Source organism: Dendropsophus ebraccatus, chromosome 8, assembly GCF_027789765.1.
Source record: "Dendropsophus ebraccatus isolate aDenEbr1 chromosome 8, aDenEbr1.pat, whole genome shotgun sequence".
NCBI lineage: Eukaryota > Metazoa > Chordata > Amphibia > Anura > Hylidae > Dendropsophus > Dendropsophus ebraccatus.
This window is the reverse complement of record NC_091461.1, coordinates 102,138,209-102,159,275: the sequence shown is the minus strand read 5'-3', so window position 1 is coordinate 102,159,275 and position 21,067 is coordinate 102,138,209. Positions and strand designations below refer to the sequence as shown.

The 21,067-nt window shown below is 41.3% G+C and overlaps 1 protein-coding gene across 2 annotated transcripts in view; it reads left to right on the top strand.

Annotated features, from left to right (window-relative positions):
- The window catches only part of PTPRF (protein tyrosine phosphatase receptor type F), a 657,420-nt gene that overhangs the window by 266,338 nt on the left and 370,015 nt on the right, over positions 1-21,067 (top strand). The window contains exon 3 of one of the 2 annotated variants that reach the window (XM_069981277.1): positions 5,195-5,314. The exons of the other annotated variant lie outside the window; for it this stretch is intronic. The gene's annotated coding sequence lies outside the window, so the exon portion shown is untranslated. The remainder of the gene's footprint in view (positions 1-5,194; positions 5,315-21,067) is intronic. 2 annotated transcript variants of the gene reach the window in all.

Below are 21,067 nucleotides of genomic sequence, written 5' to 3'. Positions count from 1 at the left end.
CACACATGCTCAGTCACTTTCTTCATCCACCTAATAAGCTGAGTGCGGGAGGACAAGCATGCTCAGTCACCCTCTATCCACCTAATAAGCCGAGTGCTGGAGGGCACACATGCTCAGTCACTATCTTTATCCACTTAGTAAACTGAGTGCTGGAGGACACCCATGCTCAGTCACTCTCTTCATCCACTCTCTTTGTCTCCCTGGCTCTCATTAACAAGCCGGTAAATGGAATTTACAGATGATTCTTCCCACTCGGCACACAAACATTTTCTGGTATTCTCAGACTTTCCAAGCGCTCTCTGTTCACCACTAAATCCAGAATAAATCTTATTAATAAAAGCAATGTTTTCTGCCTCTTAACCCTGAATAAAAGATCAATTCTGCCCCATGAATTAACATTTGTAATAAGCCCAGAAGCTGAGGAATGGTTATAAGGATGTGAGAGGTATTGGATTTTATGTTAGATGTGCGCGCGCTGCCAGGATTAGTGATATAAAACAATTCCTCACCAGTTTACCTCCCTCCCGTCCTAGTGGTCCCGGGAGAGGCCTGGATGACTAGAAGAAGGAGGATGATTTGGGCTATCATTAGTGCCCTGCGCTGAGCCCGGTTTGCTCATGATCTCCTGTTGACACCTGTGTGGTTACTGAGATGTATTAGACACTGGCCTCGCTGTATTACCGCTCCCAGCGCTCATTGCTTTTCGCATGAATTGCTGTACACACCAATGTCGGCATGTCAGATGCAGTTTACGCTGTATGAACGAACATTAGCCCTCCGGCAAACGCTGTAAATTTTTTTTTACATTTTTATTTTAAATTAATGAATAGAAATTCAGTAACATGGAAAGAGACTTTTATATAGGATACAGGCAACTATAGCTGGAAATTCTAGGAACATATACCAGCCGGTAGCAGGGCCTGTACATTACCATTATTAGACTACTACGTGACATTATCCCCGCTGAACTCTCTACCAGTGCTCAGGCTGTTTATCCAGCCAAGTCCTAATCCCTGTGTCTGTACTGGTTGCATTTCCATGTAGACAAGCGGAATAATTCTTATCCACCCACTTCTCTTTTTCTCAGGGTCTTGAAAATAACTTTTATGAGTATGCATTGGATGGGCCCTTTATGTATTAGAAATGTTATGCCCAGAATGTATAATATCAAAGCGACTCTGTACGCACAGTCTGCCACCCCAAAACCACTTGTACCGTGGGAGAGCTGCTTTTAAAAGATCTGTCCTGAGGTTCTTTTGGCAGGTGATGCAGTTATGGTCCTAAAAAACAACTTTTAAACTTGCAGCACTGTGTTAAATTGGTGTGGTCTAAAGTATCTATGCCCTAGGCCTGCACCGCCTCTCCGTCCCTCCTCCCCGCCCACTAGATCATTAGGAATGCCCCTTGGCAGAATGTATGCTATTCATCACGTCTAAGCGGCGCACATGTGTTGGATCATTAAGGCACCTGTGCAGTGTTTGGACAAGTGATGAATAGGAAAAATCTATCCGAAGCTATCCGAAGTTACAAGCGGTTTGGGGGGGGGCAGAACGTGGGTGCAGAATCACTTTACGAGCTATGATGTCACCTGTGGTATCAGCAGCAGATTGTGTAGGGTGTAAAGTGCAGCCCCCCATGGATGGTACTTTCAGCATATCCCACAGATGATCGATGTCACTGAGATCTGGGAAATCTGGAGGCTGCCACCTTGATCTCTGCCAGGACATATCCCGCTGAAGGAGGCTGCTGCTATTAGAGTCTTGGTGTCATAAAGGGGTCGTGGGGACTTGGTGTGTATAATGGTTAGGTAGGTACATACAGTAACATTGACAGTAATGTACACTAATCCATAGTAATGAATACACCTAAAGTCAGAAGATTCTTTTTTTCCACACTATTATAACCAATTGGAAGCGATCATCTCAAGCATGATAACACCTATAACCCCACCAAAATAAATACAAATGTAGTTATGATAATTTATAATATATTTATTGAAAATCTATCCAATTAAAACCAGTTTAAAACAATGCCATACCCCTAAAACAAAAAAATTGCTTACAGGTGCCAGGTCCTCCTTATCCACATATAAATAATCAGTACATGAAATAACAGCCATCAAGTATATATCAAATATACATAAATACAAATGATTTGAATGAAGTGCATATAGCGCTCAGTTAACAAATGACAATTCCCATATGGTCAACAATATAAGAATACATTGAGATAAATTGCAGTTACCATCATATAAAGAGAATATTGCTAGATGTAACGTGTAAATAATGGACAAGATGGACCCCGACGCACATTTCGCCTCGACTAGCTTCCTCCCGTCCAGCAGGCACAGGTGAGGCCAGATTCTGTGGGACAGTTGAGGACGGGGCCTAATTTAAAACAAGCATACGAGTACGCCGGTCTTCATAAATCCCCCCTAAAAAAACTAACTTAAGAATTATACACTCCAATGTGTGAGTGTTGAACAACGCCCTACCATTCCCTACCGTTCTCTACCGTCATCCTCACTGAAAGCATAATCCTTCACCCATCCCTACATCAAAGAAAAAAAACAAAAAACTGGAGAACAGACTGTTTAGTTCTATAAACAGTTCGCTCTCCAGTTTTATTTTGTTTTGTTTTTTCTTTGTGCCAAAGGGGTAATAGTTATAAAAAAAATACTAATTTGGTATTACTGTAAACATAGTGACCCAGAGAATACATTTATTTACTATATGTTCTTTTTTCCTAATTTTTCATGATATTTTGAGTTTTTTTTTACAGAAAAACACACATAATAGTGACCAACTTTTGCTACTAACATAAAGTACAATATGTCACGAAAAAAATGCCCCAGAATCACTAGCACAGATTAAAGAATCACTGAGCTATAACTGCATAAAGTGAGACAGGTCATTAAGGCCCAAACTAGCTGCAGCACTAAGAGGTTCTCTTGCCCATTTTTCCTACTTCCAGAGTTAGGCTATGTTCACACAACATTTTTGAGTAAAGAATGGACCCTGATTGCAATGGAATCAGCATCCGTTCTTTACTGCAGGGGCGACATTGCATTGAAGTCAATGCAATGCCGTCTGCTGTATGCACACATCGCTATTTTAACGCCCGTTCTTTAGAATGAGCATTAAAATAATGCACATGACTATTATTACCGGAAGTTGTCCACCAAACAGCGTCAGGAAACAATAGCTGTTCACACAATGTAAAGTCAGCCGATAGCCACACTTTACATTGAAGTGAATGATTAATTGATTTGTGGGCACACCCAAGAGTGGTCGCAGGTCATTTGTAAAAAGAGAACATTCCTACAGCCGATACAGAGGTATCGGCAGCAGGAACGTGCTGAAAGCAGCCTGGCAGCCGGCAGTTAAACAGCATCCGTTGCTATGGAACTGTTAAACGTAGTGTGAACATAGCCTTATACTATAACCATAACCATAACCATGTGTCTGTGTTGCAGATATATAACTCATGTGTTTCCTGCTTCAATACCACTGCTCATTATAGTTTATAGCTCATGTTCACACGCTGTAAAAACAACGTCCGTTCCATGTGAACATGGATATCAACTCCGGCTTTAGGTAGCGTAAACAACAGCCGTTATTTATACAGAGTGTGGACATATACTAAGAAAGAAACCTGAGATTTACAGAGATTCCTATACATGGGTGCTATTTTTAGTTTGCATCAACTATTATGGAGGAAAGTTATTGTCCTTACAGCATTCAAGATATTCCTAATATGGTGGCACGTGGAGTGTGTACAGTAACACCCCCCTGCAGACACGGTATCATACAATATTGCGAAACCTCTTGCATTTGCCCTGCAGGAGCCTATAGGAGGAAAGTGGAGAAAAAATATGACTCTCTATGAATACGGAGAAACTCATATAATCACTGCTGGGACATGAACTGCCTGCAAAACTCACAAAAATACGTTGTGTGAATACCCAATAATACTTTCCCCATATATTCACTGCAAACTTTTAATCACTGTTCATTGCCTTACCCGGTAAAAAAAAAAAGTAACAAAAGCAGCAAAGTACAAAACGGAACAGGTCAAAGATGTGACCAGAAAAATCCACAGTATCGATAGGGAACTACAATGTGTATATTCTGCTTTGTGTTGTGCATCTTACCTATGGAAGCTTTGTTTTTAGGAAAGGTCGGATTCATTAACGGATGCTTTTTTTTTTTTTTTAAGATTACGGTAATTGGACAATGGATCGTGCAACACAAAATGCATTAGTTTTTCAATTCTTTTTACAACTCATTTCCCATTGACTTTAATGGAAAAGGGGAATGGAGTGGAAAGACATTTCAGGCACACTTTTGTGAGGGAAGAAGGGCGCTCGGGTTGCCAAATCATTTTGGTTCTTTTAATTCCCTGAAAAGAGGAAGACTTGCTTTTCTATAGAGCGATATTGGTATAAAAGAAAGATGAAGTCATCATTGTGTGGCCTTGAGTTTGCTCTCTGTGATCTTCTCTGTTTTCTTCTCTTATCGTTTTTGTGTCATCAATAAATAAATAAGTTCATTTTTTTTTAAGCCACACATTGGATTCCTCTCTGCTTGTTACAGAAACAATGAATATTTTGTAGCGTTTAAATTCCCTGCGGAAAATGTTATGACAGGCATGTCTGATGCTAATTGGAGGTCTGCTTCACGAGCAGCTTCTGCGCATCTCAGGCTGGAAGACTTTCTATTTCTCATACTAAATTATATCAAACCAGAAAAGAACCTAGTAGTTAACACAGTCATCCTGAAAGAGAAAACACTGGGTGATACTAAAATGTAAAAATGCCACCTACACCTCTGTCTAAGCTGAAATATTTCAACCTAATCTTTGTAGATATGACAAAATACTTCTGAAAAAATATGAAATTTTGCACATCCGTAATATCTCTTTCTGCTTAAAACTACCATGATAGTGCTGTGTCTGAATACAGTACTACTGGTAATACTGCCCACTATTTTCTAAAATATGACTACTATAATACTATCCTCTTATGTACAAGAATATAACTACTATAATACTGCTGTTATAAACAAGAATATAACTACTATAATACTGCCCCCTATGTACAAGAATATAACTACTATAATACTGCTCCTATGTACAAGAATATAACTACTATAATACTGCTCCTAAATACAAGAATATAACTGCTTCCCGGCAGGAAGAAGCGCCGAGTGGGCGTGAAACATCGTTCCGGGGTATAGGCGCCCGCCATTCCATCTGTCCTTCCTCCGCCATGGACTTTTGTCTATCGGATTAAAGACTTTTGCTTGGAACATCGGTGAGTGCCCCAGTCTCTTTCTTCTCCCATTGTTGCATAACTGCTATAATACTGCTCCTATGTACAAGAATATAACTACTATAACACTGTCCCCTATGTACTAGAATATAACTACTATAATACTGCTCCTATATACAAGAATATAACTACTATAATACTGCTCCTATATACAAGAATATAACTACTATAATACTGCTCCTATATACAAGAATATAACTACTATAATACTGCTCCTATATACAAGAATATAACTACTATAATACTGCTCCTATATACAAGAATATAACTACTATAATACTGCTCCTATATACAAGAATATAACTACTATAATGCTGCTCCTATATACAAGAATATAACTACTATAATACTGCTGCTATATACAAGAACATAACTACTATAATACTGCTCCTATGTACAAGAATATAACTACTATAATACTGCTCCTATATACAAGAATATAACTACTATAATACTGCCCCTTTGTACAAGGATATAACATGGATGTAGAATGACAGGAAGGGAGACATACAGGTGTTGGGACGATCTTTTCAGGTGTGAACTCTTCTTACGGCCAGGAACTCTTGGCTGGAAGAAGCGTCCACATCTGCAATGTTCGGCCCAGGACGAGCTCCTGCACCTGTATGTCTCCCTCCCTGTCATGCTACATGCTGAAACAAAACTCAATGAATTCACTACTACTGGTGAATGCTATGATTTTTTTGCCTATGTTACTATTTGATTTATTTTTACTCTAATCTGAGCACCACCTATGTGATATGTATCTGCGAGTGCCCCAGTGACTGTGTATGAGATAAGGAGTACTATAGTGACCATTTATGCAGGTCATCTTTTTCTGCCTGCATGATAAAAGCTATAATACTGCCTCCTATGTAAAAAAATATGGCCATAATTTCAGTGTCATAATGTGCTCTATTAAAGTCTATAGGGAAAGGACCCATCCGATCCTATCGGCCGTTACATTGTGTGAACAGATATTATTTCCGGACCCTGTTACATTATTTTAAACGGGCATTAAAATAACGATGTGTGCATACAGCGGGTGGCATTGCATTGATTTTAATGCAATGCCGTCTCTGCAGTAAAGAACTGATGCTGATTCCATTGCAGTCAGCGTCCGTTCTTTACAACATTGTGTGAATATACCCTTACTGTGTTATGGCGTAAACCATGCAGAAGTGTGCTGTAGTTATATTGTACATCTGTGTTTTGTGTTTCTATTTTTGTTTTTTGTTTTTTTGCTTACTTTTATTTCTCCTAAGATCCATTGCAGACCAGGAATTCTCCTGAAGACGTTGTTGTGATCATCAGGTCAAGGAAATAAACTCTGATCATATTAGATTGTCCAGATTTAAAGGTGTTATAATTTTTTTTATTCATTTTCCAGCTATGTAGAAATAACATCCTCTCTCTGGAGTCATTAGCTGAAATGGGATACATACCTTAGCGTGGCCGAACAATGCCCGTCGGCTGTAATTATTGGAGCGCTATTGTAACACTATGGGCTGAGCATTATTTATGCTACTGGGAATAGAAAGATGAACATCCGAGCCCGGCCTCTGCAATTAGTAATATCACTTACTGGTCCATAGGGGGGGACTGGATATCTGCAGGAAAGAGAGGTGTATTTCATTTCAGAAAGGATTGTCTATTATTAAAATTCAGCAGCCAGTGATCATAATAGTGAGAATAGAACCTGATAGGTTCTTTTTAGTGTGAACCTCCACCTAGTTCTACATGTACAGGATCTGTTTAACAAGCGCCTCAGCCCGGGTGAAGCAGGGTCGGATACAGTTTTCAGTATTATTTATAGCACGTTGAAATCCCTATACAGTTAAGGCCGGGTTCACACCGTTTTTTGTTTTTTTTTTTGCAAATAACGAATGCATTTGTGTGATCAGTTTTTCCAGTGACTTCCATTATAAAAAAACAAAAACAAAACGGATCTGTTTTTTTTTTAACATACACAAAAACGTAGTCAACCTCATTTTTGTGTTAAAAACAGATGAGAAAAAAAACAGATTGCAAAAACCTAGTGTGACCCCAGCCTAACATGGAGACAGGAGAACGCAATCTAACATCCTCCTATAAATAAAGAGCGAGTCCAACATAAGATGCCTCCATATTATTTGCCTCCAATTTGTGGATAAAACTGAAGATTTGTTACAATCCTGCAAGTTCTGGGCGCCCTTTGTTTACAGGTTTATCACAGTGGTGTTTGCTTTTTGCTATTTGGACCATCTACCTAAAGTCTAGATTCTTCTCCCATACTTCTCATGTTGTGTGGACAGTGGCTTTGGTCTTGGTCTGGTGTTGGCTGTGGGTGAGGGACACTTGGTGCGCTATGGTTACAGCGGTTGAGGTGATGGTTGGTCACCCCTTTCATCATTTTGAGGGTCCAGAAGACTTTTTGGTCCAAGTAGGTCTGACAGGATACAACAGTCCTTGGTAGACCTCAATAAGTTACACCAGCACACATGGGCCTAGGTGCAATGTCCTTACTATCTTAAAACTTATGAATAAGCACCATAAGAGATATGAGACTCTTGGCTATCTTCAGGAGTATGATAGTAAGGGAATGTAGAGGTGGCATGAATGCTGCCCCTTCCATTAATTCAGGGGACATTGAACCCCTATTCTTGTGATGAGGGTCCTTTTGCATCTACTCCATGCAGCATTTATGGAACGGTGACAAGTTTAAATATTGGGTTAGTCCCTTTACGTGAACTGTAGTCACCTGTTTTAATAATAAATTCAACAGCATTTTCCAATCAATAGATAAAAAATTATAATTAAGTATATTACATCTTTATGAATTTTGTTTACAATCCAAGGAAGTCCCTTTGAAGACTACATGTAGTTTCAAGTAACTTTTTAGGATGCGCTGTGTTGTGTGGACATGTGGAGCAGCACTATATCTGACCATTATTTATTTTTTGACATTTTTCAGCAGATATCTGCTATGCGAGATGTCTTTGAGCTCTCTCTCTCTCTCTCTCTCTCCCTCCCTCCCCTTCCCCCTCCCCCCAATAGACTTGTATTACTTGTAATCTGATTACTGAGCTGCTAACAAGCTAACCAGTAACTGCTGAGCTGATTTTGAGAGTGGTTGACAGTTTAACTAGGGGAGGAAACATGCTTGATAACAGCAGAAGGCAGCTTTTTTGTCTGATAAGATATGTTGCGAATAATCTTATTTTCACTTGTACCATCAATCAGTGCAAAGTTTGTTGAAATGGCAGTGATGTTTTAAAAAGGATGTCTGGATAGGGTCTTTTATTGCATGCCCACCCAGCCAATTAGCAGTGTCCTTCCTCAGTCGGTGATTGGCTGGGTGGACCCACAATGTCAAGGCTCTGGAATCGGCTGCACAGTGAGGACGGAGCAGTGAGATACCAGTGGGAGCCGTGGAGATAAGTGTATTCTATTACCTTTAAGCACCCTCTCCCCAGGCATACTTCTAGAATGATCCCTGCCCTGACAACCCCTTTAAGTACTTTATTGGTTTTATGGAAGCCAAATCTATGACCCCCACCGATTGCTTGGATTAAGTAGCTTCTTATGGGTCCACTTGGCTTTTTTCACTGAACACAAGCCACTGATTATAATAGGTCAACCATGCGGTGTAGTTGAAGAGACTTAGAAATAGAAATGGAGATTTTCTACTTCACAAATGTCTAACACTCACTGATCAGACATTTTCTGGCATATTCTATAGATTTACTGTCAATGTCTTTCATAAGACAACTCAAAAATATGTGTCCAGCCTATTGCTTGGCATTGAAGCGTAAAGCCCATGGGTGACTGTACATGTTCCTGCAAGAGCGTTGTCATCTGGTTGGATCCAAGTTACCTGATGTTGTCAGCGTGTTCTCTATGAAAGTTCTGTACAGCATATTCCTCGTCTTGTCTCATGTTCAGTTTCTTCTCATAGATGGAAACAAGATTGTTCTGCTGTGAGCCGGACCGAGCCGAACAAAGTGACAAACTTGTGATTTCCCTTGAAATAGTTACCGTCAGCAGGCAGTCACTGGAAGTGTGTGATCCGCCGTCCCTGGGTGCTGTGACTTTCACAGATGTGCATGTTAATGCAAAAATTGTGTTAGCATGACTTGGTGACAGTAATAGACGCTGTAATGAAAACATGCCGGGTACTGAGAGGAAATACAGCTCTTAGATACATCATTCATTGGCAGATAATGATAGCTGCTTCCGTAATGGAAGGTGCAGAAAGCTGAGGACAGAAGCCACCATCACAGACATATCCACTAACAACCCTGTCCAACATCAACTTCTAATGGAATATATCAATGCAGTTATAGGACATCAGTATTGGCCTGTAATAGTGGATTATGTGTCACTTATGGGTGTGAAAGCTGTAAAAACTAGGTGAAACGGACAAAGTATCAACACATTTAACTTCATACACATCTAAGTATGTTGTAGCAGAATAATGAGTGCAGCTCTGGAGTATAATACAGGATGTAACTCAGGATCAGTACAGGATAAGTAATGTAATGTATGTACACAGTGACCCCACCAGCAGAATAGTGAGTGCAGCTCTGGGGTATAATACAGGATGTAACTCAGGATCAGTAATTTATGTACTGCAGTACAATTTAGGTACTGCAGTATCGGCCAGATGATTGTTAGCACCGCTGAGTTTTGATGCGGGCGCATTCTTGTGTGCCCGCATCAGAACTCTCTACTGCACACAATGGAGCGTGCGGCCAGAGCCTCTCGCTCCACTGTGTGCACTGATAGGGTTTTCATTGAATAGCGACTCAGAAAACTGACACGTCAGTTGTTTGCAGCATCGCTAGAGATCCCAGATGGAGCGTATACTGTTTGTATACGCTCCAGCCGGGATTCCATAGACGGCAAGGTAACGTATACTTTCGTATTAATCACGGCTGTTGTTGCAATCGGCAACAACGGCCGTACTTTTACGAAAATATACGTTGTGTGAACATAGCCTACAGGATGTAACTCAGGATCAGTACAGAATCAGTAATTTAATGTATGTACACAGTGACCCCACCAGCAGAATAGTGATTACAGCTCTGGAGTACAATATAGGATGTAACTCAGGATCAGTCATGTAATTTATGTACACAGTGACCCCACCTGCAGAATAGTGAGTGCAGCTCTGGAGTATAATACAACACTTACATATAAGTGTCCATATTTCCTAATTCTTCTGTAGATTTATCTATGTATATAATGGAGAAGTTTTCTTTTCACTGATAGATATTTCAATGTATTATTATCTATGGACAGTTTTTTTCTTAGTAGTTTTTCCTTTTCTTTACATATTTTCATGGTATAAAATGATTTCTTCCCATATCTTGTCTTTATTGCAGTTTTCCAGAGATAGTTCTTCCTGGTTCCCCATTGGGATGGATCTGGGTCAGGACATTGAATCCTTTGACTAGCCTCGGACTTTGTGTCTCCTCCTCAGTGGTTATACATTGGTATGCTTGTGAAAGCTTTGCAAAAAGCCCATTGAAATCCCCAACTATGCACAGTGAGAGCGGCTTTGAAACTCAGAAGTAGCGGGTGGATGAAAGGGAATTTGGGTCATTTAGGAGCAGGCATTTTGGTCATTCTCTATCATTATGAGCTGCGGAGTCAAAAAGGTTTTTTTCTTAAAAGAGAAGTGTTTTTCCCCCTGGTGAAGTGGGAATGTCTTTTAACAGGCAATCAACATAGCCTTAAGAAAAGAACATTGCTCCGTTAGCTCCTTATTGCAGTTGTCTTGATTTTGGTATCTAAACACAGGGAGACTTTTCCTTTCAAAGCTAAGAAACTTTGAGTAAATCAAGTCACATACATAGTATCAAGTGAAATTGGCCACTTTATATCTGCAAGGCTGTACTTGCCAAACCTCCTGTGAACAAAGTCTAAAGGTGCAGCTGTAATGAGACAAGTGCACTTTACATAGGGACATCATCACGCTGGAGTTGGCACTAAGTGTTACCTGTGTATGTTCTATCAACCCCATGGCGTTCGGATTACTCAGGTCTGATTTAGGTCAGCTTGAGGTTGTATATGAAAGAATATTGAGAGAAAAGTGTATAACAGTTTAAAGAGTCACTGTCGTATTTTTTTTTTTTCTTCAGAAATCAATAGTCCAGGCGATTTTAAGAAACTTTGTAATTGGGTTTATTAGCCAAATATGCCATTATCTGCATTTAAAAAGCCTTTACCCAGGTCCCCCCCCCTCCCTCCTCTTTTCCATCCACTGCAAAAAATCTGGAAATTGTGACTTGTTGCATCAGACGTACCCAGTCTGGTCTATAGAGAGGGGGGGGGGAGTTAGCTGACAGCAGAAAGCAGATAACAGAGGATTACAGGCAGGAGCTGGGTGACAGCTGTAATCAGAGCTCAGAGAGGTCAGTGGTGACTGTCAGAGGAGATAGAGGGTGATGTATTTGTAGATTAACTCTTTGTTGTCCTGTTTTGGTGTTTTATTTAGCTCTGTCTATAGGAGAACAATGAAGACAGGGGGAGAGCTTCAAACTGCTTTTTCATGATAAAAATGCATTTTTCGGCTAATAAACCCAATTACAAAGTTTCTTAAAATCGCCTGGACTATTAATTTCTGCAAAAAAAATTTTCACAACAGTGACACTTTAAGTATATAACAGCTTAAAGGGGTATTCTCAGAATTAACTTTTAATATGTTGCTCATAACAAACAGCCTATTCTTACCTCTCTGCGCTCTTCTAGTGTCCTGCTACGTCATCTTTGGCCCCTGACTAAATCATCCCGCCTTCACTTTCGAGATAGACTTGTCTGGAAGTGACAGCCTTGTCAGCCACTAACTTAGAAGGGACAGCACCACGGTCAGTGATTGGCTGAGCAGGCTTTCACTGCCAGACAAGTGTAGGCAGAATCGTTCAATCGGAGTCAACAAATGATGTAGGACGACTCCAGGGGAGCGTGGAAAGGCGAGAATAGGCTGTTTGTTATGTTCTGCGCCTGGGCAGAATACCCCTTTAAGGAGTTCTTAGTAGGAAATTCTGTGTTAAAGGACAACTCAGGTGTTTTTCTTCCGGTAATTAAAACACATTGCAAAGTTATATAACTTTGTAAGGTGCATTAATTATCATTCTGGGGAACCTGTCCTGTCCAACATTAAACTCATTTAAATGAAGATTACTAAGGTCGTGCTGCAGGAATATGTAATACACTGCATACTGCCAGTGTGTGATAAATACAAAGGGGTATTTAAATTTAAATTTAAAGGGGTACTATAGAGACTAAAAAACTTTTTTTTTTGATAATGCATTGCTTTATTATAGTTACAGTATATTACCTTGCAATACAAAGTCATTAAAATAAATGTATAGTTTTCTTTCTACCGTTCAACCTCCTTTTAGTGGCAGCAGTAAGTGGTGACACGGGCGACAATCAGTCTATTCTACCAGTCTTCTCAGCTGTTTTTTAGTTATACCTCCGGTTAACACCTCTTGATAGCACTGAAGATTTGCCATTCAGGATTTCAGGAAAGTTGTGTGGTATCATATAACACACGCAGCACCGAGTAGACCCCAGGACCAGACTCCTACAGGAAGGTGACGTCTAATCATATCCCTTTGACTTGCTCTTACCCAAGAGATTTTCTCTTAAAAAGCAGAAATCAGAGAGAACACAATAAGGAAATGCGGTGCAGAATTATATAGTATTACTGGAAATGGTTTTTATTACAAGTTATAATTCACGCCAATTGACCAGCACAAGTGGCTGTTGTCAAATATAATAGCATTACCAATCCCTCCTTCTTAATGCTGCTGAGATATAGGCACAATTTCCACGACAAACGAAGGCCAGAGGCAATGGGTTTATGGAGAGGTATTATATGACAACATACCGTCATAGACATTTATACATACATCCTGATAGCCCCCTACCAATATCTGTGTATGGGACTATCGCTTCAAGTGATTTTTAAAATAAGCTGTGCTAAGTGCACATGAGCAGCACTATACAAGTACTGTATCTGACCATTACTGACACTTTTACATATATCCAGCCAACCCCTACTGATATCTGTTTATGATGATGGGACTGAAGGCATAAACGGCTGCAAGACCCCAAACACCTCATGGACATAGAGGTAAATTCCGGGTATTCCAGGATAGGATTCCAACATTTCAGGACAGGGATGTCAAACGCACGGCCCTCCAGCTGTCGCAAAATGACATTATTCTACATTAAAAAGTGTTCTGCAGTTTTCATTGAATTACGTCAAAGACGGATGTTCCCAACTCTATTATTGGCCTCTCTATTTGGCACCATATAGTACTTACACAAGGATCCAGTGGAACACAACACCATTTTTTGGATTCTGCATGAGCTCACATACTACTCTCTATTACTGCTCCTACCATGTCTGTACTGGATATGCATTAGGTGCTGCAGTGGATTGTGGGAGCCAATGTAATGTGTGGAGTGTAGTCAGTGGTAACATATGGGAGGTGTCATTGTGTTCTGCAAGGACTATCCCTGTAACTAACAGATAGAGACCATTTAGTAAGAAGGTCTGATAGATTGGATGCGGAGGCCACAGACACTTTACAAACCAAATGAGTTTACTTGTAATTATTCTCGGATCTCCCCGATAGAGACACTTATGGAGGCTTTGGACGGATGCGCTGATTGCTCTGCAGTTTATAATTTACATACAGAAAATATCATTATAGAGCTACAAAGTCAATACAGTGATGAGCACTGCTGACCTCAGTGATGTACAGCGAGGAAAATGATGGGAAACTTCAGAGTCGCTAATAGGAGGTGTGTGTGTGTGGGGGGGGGGTGCCTGGGAAATAATCTATGCCTCTGGCTCCAATAAGGATCCGACCTGATATTGGATTGAAGTAATTGTGCACATTGCTGTTTAATGAATACATAATTCTGACCTGGGCGGTCAATATACAGAGATGCATCGCTATGAATTCACTGTGTAGAGCTGATCACTTGGTATTGATACATTATGTAACCCTCCCACCAATATTCTCAGGGGAAGTGGTACTGTGCGCTGCCTGCATATACAGAGTAAGAGCAGATACTGAGGATTACACTCAGCATACAGAACAAGAGAAGTGGTACTGTGCGCTGCCTGCATATACAGAATAAGAGCAGATACTGAGGTTTACACCTAGCATACAGGACAGGAGAAGTGGTACTGTGTGCTGCCTGCATATACAGAATAAGAGCAGATACTGAGGTTTACACCTAGCATACAGGACAGGAGAAGTGGTACTGTGCGCTGACTGCATATACAGAATAAGAGCAGATACTGAGGATTACACCCAGCATACAGGACAGGAGAAGTGGTAATGTGTGCTGCCTGCATATACAGAGTAAGAGCAGATACTGAGGTTTACACCTAGCATACAGGACAGTAGAAGTGGTACTGTGCGCTGGCTGTATATACAGAATAAGAGCAGATACTGAGGTTTACACCTAGCATACAGGACAGTAGAAGTGGTACTGTGCGCTGGCTGTATATACAGAATAAGAGCAGATACTGAGGTTTACACCTAGCATACAGGACAGTAGAAGTGGTACTGTGCGCTGCCTGCATATACAGAATAAGAACAGATACTGAGGATTACACCCAGTATACAGGACAGTAGAAGTGGTAATGTGTGCTGCCTGCATATACAGAGTAAAGGCAGATACTGAGGATTACACCCAGCATACAGGACAGTAGAAGTGGTACTGTGCGCTGGCTGTATATACAGAATAAGAGCAGATACTGAGGTTTACACCTAGCATACAGAACAGTAGAAGTGGTACTGTGCGCTGGCTGTATATACAGAATAAGAGCAGATACTGAGGTTTACACCTAGCATACAGGACAGTAGAAGTGGTACTGTGCGCTGCCTGCATATACAGAATAAGAGCAGATACTGAGGATTACACCCAGCATACAGGACAGTAGAAGTGGTACTGTGCGCTGCCTGCATGTACAGAATAAACACAGAAACTGAGGTTTACACCCAGCATACAGGACAGGAGAAGTGGTACTGTGTAGTGTCCATATATACAGAATAAGGCCATGTTCACACGTAGTATGACACCGGTTGTTCTGTGACCCGGCAGTGTCACAGAATGGCCGGTTTCTGTGAAGATCATCCCGGCAGGTACGGCAGTACTGGCCAGATGATCTTCATTTGTGCTGAATTGGGATGCGGGTGCATCCGTGTGTGCCCGCATTTCAGTTTACCATAGCCGACAATGAAGAGTGTGACCTGTCAGTTTTTTGTACGGCTGCTGGCGATCCTGGCCGAAGCGTATACTATGTGTATACACTTCGGCCGGGATTCCCTCTAACTGCACTGCACGTAAGTTGTGTATCAATCACAGCCGTTGTTGCACATCGTCAACAGCGGCCGTGATTAATACACAATTTACATTGTGTGAACATGGCCTAAGAGTAGATACTGAGGATTATATCCAGCATACAGGACAGGAGAAGTGGTAGTGTGCAATGTACATAAATACAGAATAAAAGCAGATACGGAGGATTCTATACTAAACAGCAGAAGTTACACTATGTAGTGTCCATACATATTTCCGGCATATTGAGCTGGTGGTTTGTGAAGTTCATTCATACAGTTACATACATAAGTTATAGAAACTGTCACCCTATAGCTCTCTGGAAATCCTCCCTACTTATCTATTTCTGCAGGTTTTATAATAAGATCCTCTCAGCACATGTAACATCTCCTCAGTCTGCATCCAGAGACGTGCTCGGATATAATTGGGGTTCGTGTCATGTGACACCTGCACGCTTTGACTGTGTTATTTATACCAAGAAGTGATGATATAAATGTATAGTTACCTAGGGGACATATGTCAGGATTCAGCTCTCATGGATTCGCTGGGCCATATCTCTGCCGTTCCCTTATTAAAAAAACAAGTGAAGCGCAGTTGAAAGCAAAGCTAAAATAGCATCTGTGAGGCGCACAATGAATTGTTGTCTTATCCGCCGAGCTGTCACCCCATAAAGGTGAAGCATTTTTTTTCTGCTATTTTCAAGAGCATGGCAACTTTGAAGATTTGTAATAAGTATGGAAAGTATCCAAAGTTGGAAGCAGGAGAATGGTTCATTTATAATTGAGGATTGCAAGATTCCCTTTGATTCTGTGCATTTATAATTGGAGTCTGGATCCGTTCACTTTTACTTAGCTGAATCGTCTATTTCTTCAGAAAATTGTTACCAGCCTCTCTGGATACAAAAAAAAAATGTAAGGGTCTCATGTACAATGTTTCCTGAAGTGCTTATCCAAATGAACATTGGGGTATCAGATGAGGTTACGTAGGTTGCAGTTAGTTATGGGCTCTATGGGGATCTAAAGTCACCCCTGCAATGGGAGACAGCAGATGTTCTATTACCATAATCTCTTCTGTGTAACGCTGGATGTAGTGGCTGCAACTGGGAACTTTTCTCTTGAGATCCAGAATTTGTTTGCATTTGTACTACTATGATCTGTAAGCTGTTGGCTGAATGAATGTTCGTCCAACATTATCTCTCATTTTCGCTCCACACACAGGCACTCTCAGCTTGACTGAGATCCCCCATAGACATCCGGTCCTGCTTATTACCATCAAGCTGTTGGAAAGTAAATCTATCTGCACCATGACCAACATTACTAATAATAACACTTTTGTTAGGACAAATATTACTACCACAGCCTGACCATATACTAACACATACTACATAATGGCTGTATAACACCCCCTATACAGTGCCTATATAGTGGTTGGGACCAGTTCTGCACAACCTCAACAGACCATATAAGTGATTACAGTGCAGTAAGGCTATGTTCACATCTCTTTTTCAGACCCACATTGGGCTACATGTCGGGAATCAGTGAAAGAAGGATGCTGATGTGCAGCCCGGCCTGCGGCCACATGATGGCCACATTGACTTAAATGAGCAAAACTGAGTCATTTTGCCACCTTTGTAAACACACTCAGTGTCCACATTGTGCCTCCACTTAGTAATACCACCCCCTCTGAGACCCGGAAAGAAAAAATACAATTTGTATTCACCTAACCTTGCCCCCCGGGGTCTTCTTTCTGTCTCTGCAATCCTGCAGAGCAGGAACCTAGAGGATAATATGATTGGCCCAGCTTGGGGATGTGATGTAGTGCATGGCCACTAGGGATTTCAGTGTAGTTGTTAGGACTAAGGAACTGGCCGACACGAGACAGGTGATGCCCTAGCATTGACACACACCCCGCTGTCCCTGCCCTTACTGCCTCTACTGCCCTAGGCGGCAGCAGACAACTGGTCAACGTTCCCTAGCTTATTCAGGAGAGACACTTAACGCCGACAAGACAGACAAATCCCAAATATTCTTGGTCAGAGGTCCGGGTCGGCAATTAGCGGTCTGGGCAGTACAAAAACGTAATCTAAAGGGTAGTCACAAGTTAAAGCCAGAAAGTCAGGGAACCAATTTAACAGAACAAAACGCTATGTTAAGAGGTAACTCAGGGTATGAGGCTCTATTGCAGGTAGGGAACACATATAGGGGAGGATACCTATGGAACCTGTAGTCCCAGCCCCAGACGTGATTGGGGTTTAGACTCCAGCTTCGGGCCCAAAACTGACAGCTAACTGGTGGTGCCGGCAGCCAGTCAGTTAATCATAATGCAGAACACCTTTGCCGATTAGGGGTGGTGAAGCGCTGGATTGGACCTGCAAAGCAAGAGAGCTTTCCGATAAAGGTTGCAGGTCTTGGGCCCAGGCTCCTGTTCACTTGTGCAGTGTATGTAGATCCTATGTGGTGTGATAACAGGATATACCGCTGCCACTGACCTTATTCATGGAGAGGCAGTATAGCTTTTAAGTTAAGAAACTTTTAGACATTTAGTCAACTCATACATCCCCCTATATAGAGTGCTATATCAGAAGAGAAATTGCCCTAAGAAGTTTGACAAGATCTGGTTACAGTGGCTGGCTGTACCTGATACAGCTTCGCCGATACAGTCATAAGTGGATGTGGGGGAGTTTTATCCTGTAGGTTTGGGGATGGGGGACAGGAGTGTCGCAGAGTATGAATGAAGTGTGAATGTTGGTGTGTTCTGTGTGGTCTTTCTCTTTGCATTATGAGCCTTAGGCATCGGATTGTAATTTCTACTGTTGCATAAAGTGATGCCATCAGTGACAAGGGTTCGAACCTTGAATTTGATACCCTGCTGCAGATATACACTGTAAAGGTTTGCAATTGTGTATCCTCTCATAAGCTCTGTATGATACTACAATAACTGATTTTCTATTGTATGCTTTGATGCCGGTGTAAGGCGTATTGTTTGATATGTTTCTTTTAATTGGTTGTTTCTTATTGAAAAAAAACTGCATAAAGAAAACTTTTTTTTTAAATAAACTTTTAGACATGCATCTAAGGCCTCATAAACATAGTCATATTACATCCACTGATTTAAATAGAGCTATAGTAGAGCACCCATAGAGTTCTATGGAGCTGCGTTGTGTCCTTGTTTGCCTCCAGCTTCATACTGAATATGAGAGAAGAAAACATAGCGCCAGGCTCCATCTGAGGTAGTACTATGGAGCCGCTATGGAATTACTTCTGGGGGAGATTGATGGTGTGATTCCTCACTGCACGGAGCGCCATACGGTGTCATAGAGCCGCTGGGACTTTGCTTGTCTCTGTACAGCCTGCAAACATATCTGCCATGTGCATTAGGCCTTAGGAATTGTTTTCAGCCAGAAGTAGTTTTCTGTAATGAGACCTTCTGCTATAGACTATAGGCTGCATTATGTTGCTGTAATTCAGCTTTTCCTGTAAGTAATTGTTTAGAGACTGGGGGGGTCACGGCTTTGACCATTCCAGTCTGCTCCTGTTTTCCTCCATCCTGCCTCTCCAATCCTATTACTCTTGTGGGTACAATAAGGGGGTTACTACAGAGGCCCTGATGGGTGCCCTTGACTTGACATCCAGTCCTTAGCGTTGAGTGATTCTTGCAGGTTGCACTTTGCACGTCCAGTAATTAGATGTAATGGCTCCTTCTCGGCACAGATGCAGGATGGAACATTTCCCTCTTTTATTTGCAGCGTTTAGCTCATGTAGGCGGCTCGTGCTGGTGTGAGAAGCGACTATTGCAGAGTTATATGTGCAGCAGTTGTTGCAGAGATTAACATGTCATCCAGCTGAAATACCTCGGGTATAAAAATGATTTCAGGCGAGTCCCAGTAGCACCAGCATTACGTGACACAGTTATGTATACACCTGTATACGACGGGGCATTCATGCAGCTCAATCACATAAAATATTTTGTGTAGTGAATACATGTAATTAAATGAACCCAGGTCTACCCTATGGCCGCGTTCCCACTTTCCAGTAAACAAATGCAGCTAAAACCATATGCCCCCCACATGATTTAGGCCACATGCAATCACCGCAGTGCTGGAATACGACCTAGGCTGATTATAGCTGGTCAGAATACAGATGCAGTTCATCATTCCTTTGGACACACAGCTTTTTGTTACTTATTTCGGTGTACATCATCGCACCCCCATTACTCTTAGGGGGTACAGGTACCGCAGTCCGCACTGTGAATTGTGGCATATATTTTTTGTGCGTAAAAATAAGCAAGAATAAGTGACATTTGTGAACACGTCACTTGTGAACATGTGTTTAAAATGCAGAGCGCAGATTAGCGACAATGAAATGAGGTTAATCTGCAAAGTATGACAATTGTGACATTCTAAAATGTCAAAATATGCAAAGAAATACGAGGCTATCATCAGAGTATCTACTGTGTGTTTTGCAGCATATTTTTTTCTCCCTGGATACATTTACTGTATGAACATACCCTGAGGGTGTTCATACATGCAGTTACAGCCATGACTAGCTATTTTCTGCATTTCATTTGGACTTTCAACTTTACGTTGTGTTTGGACTTTCCTGTTTTCTTTCATTTTTTTTTATTTACCTAAATGATTATGTGTTCTTTGCAATATTCTCTAAATGAACTGTCTTGGCCTTGCTAGGTAATCAGCATTACCAGGCTTCATCATGTGATCAGCATTACCAGGCTTCATCATGTGATCAGCATTACCAGGCCTCATCATGTGATTTGCATTACCAAACTTCATCATGTGATCAGCATTACCAGGCCTCATCATGTTATCAGCATTACCAGACTTCATCATGTGATCAGCATTACCAGGCCTCATCATGTGATTTGCATTACCAGGCTTCATCATGTGATCAGCATTACCAGGCCTCATCATGTTATCAGCATTACCAGGCTTCATCATGTGATCAGCATTACCAGACTTCATCATGTGATCAGCATTACCAGACTTCATCATGTGATCAGCATTACCAGGCCTCATCATGTGATTTGCATTACCAGGCTTCATCATGTGATCAGCATTACCAGGCCTCATCATGTTATCAGCATTACCAGACTTCATCATGTGATCAGCATTACCAGGCTCCATCATGTGATCAGCATTACCAGACTTCATCATGTGATCAGCATTACCAGACTTCATTTAGTGGTCAGCATTATGCTGCGTTTACACGTAACGATAATTGGCCCGATCGTACGATTAACGATGTCGGAGTAACGATTTTTTTTTATAACGAGCAGCGTTTAGACGGTACGATATATCGTACGGAAAATTCGTTGTGCGATCGTTTTGCGACGCTTAAGCCTATCTCACACATTGGTTAAATCAGCGAA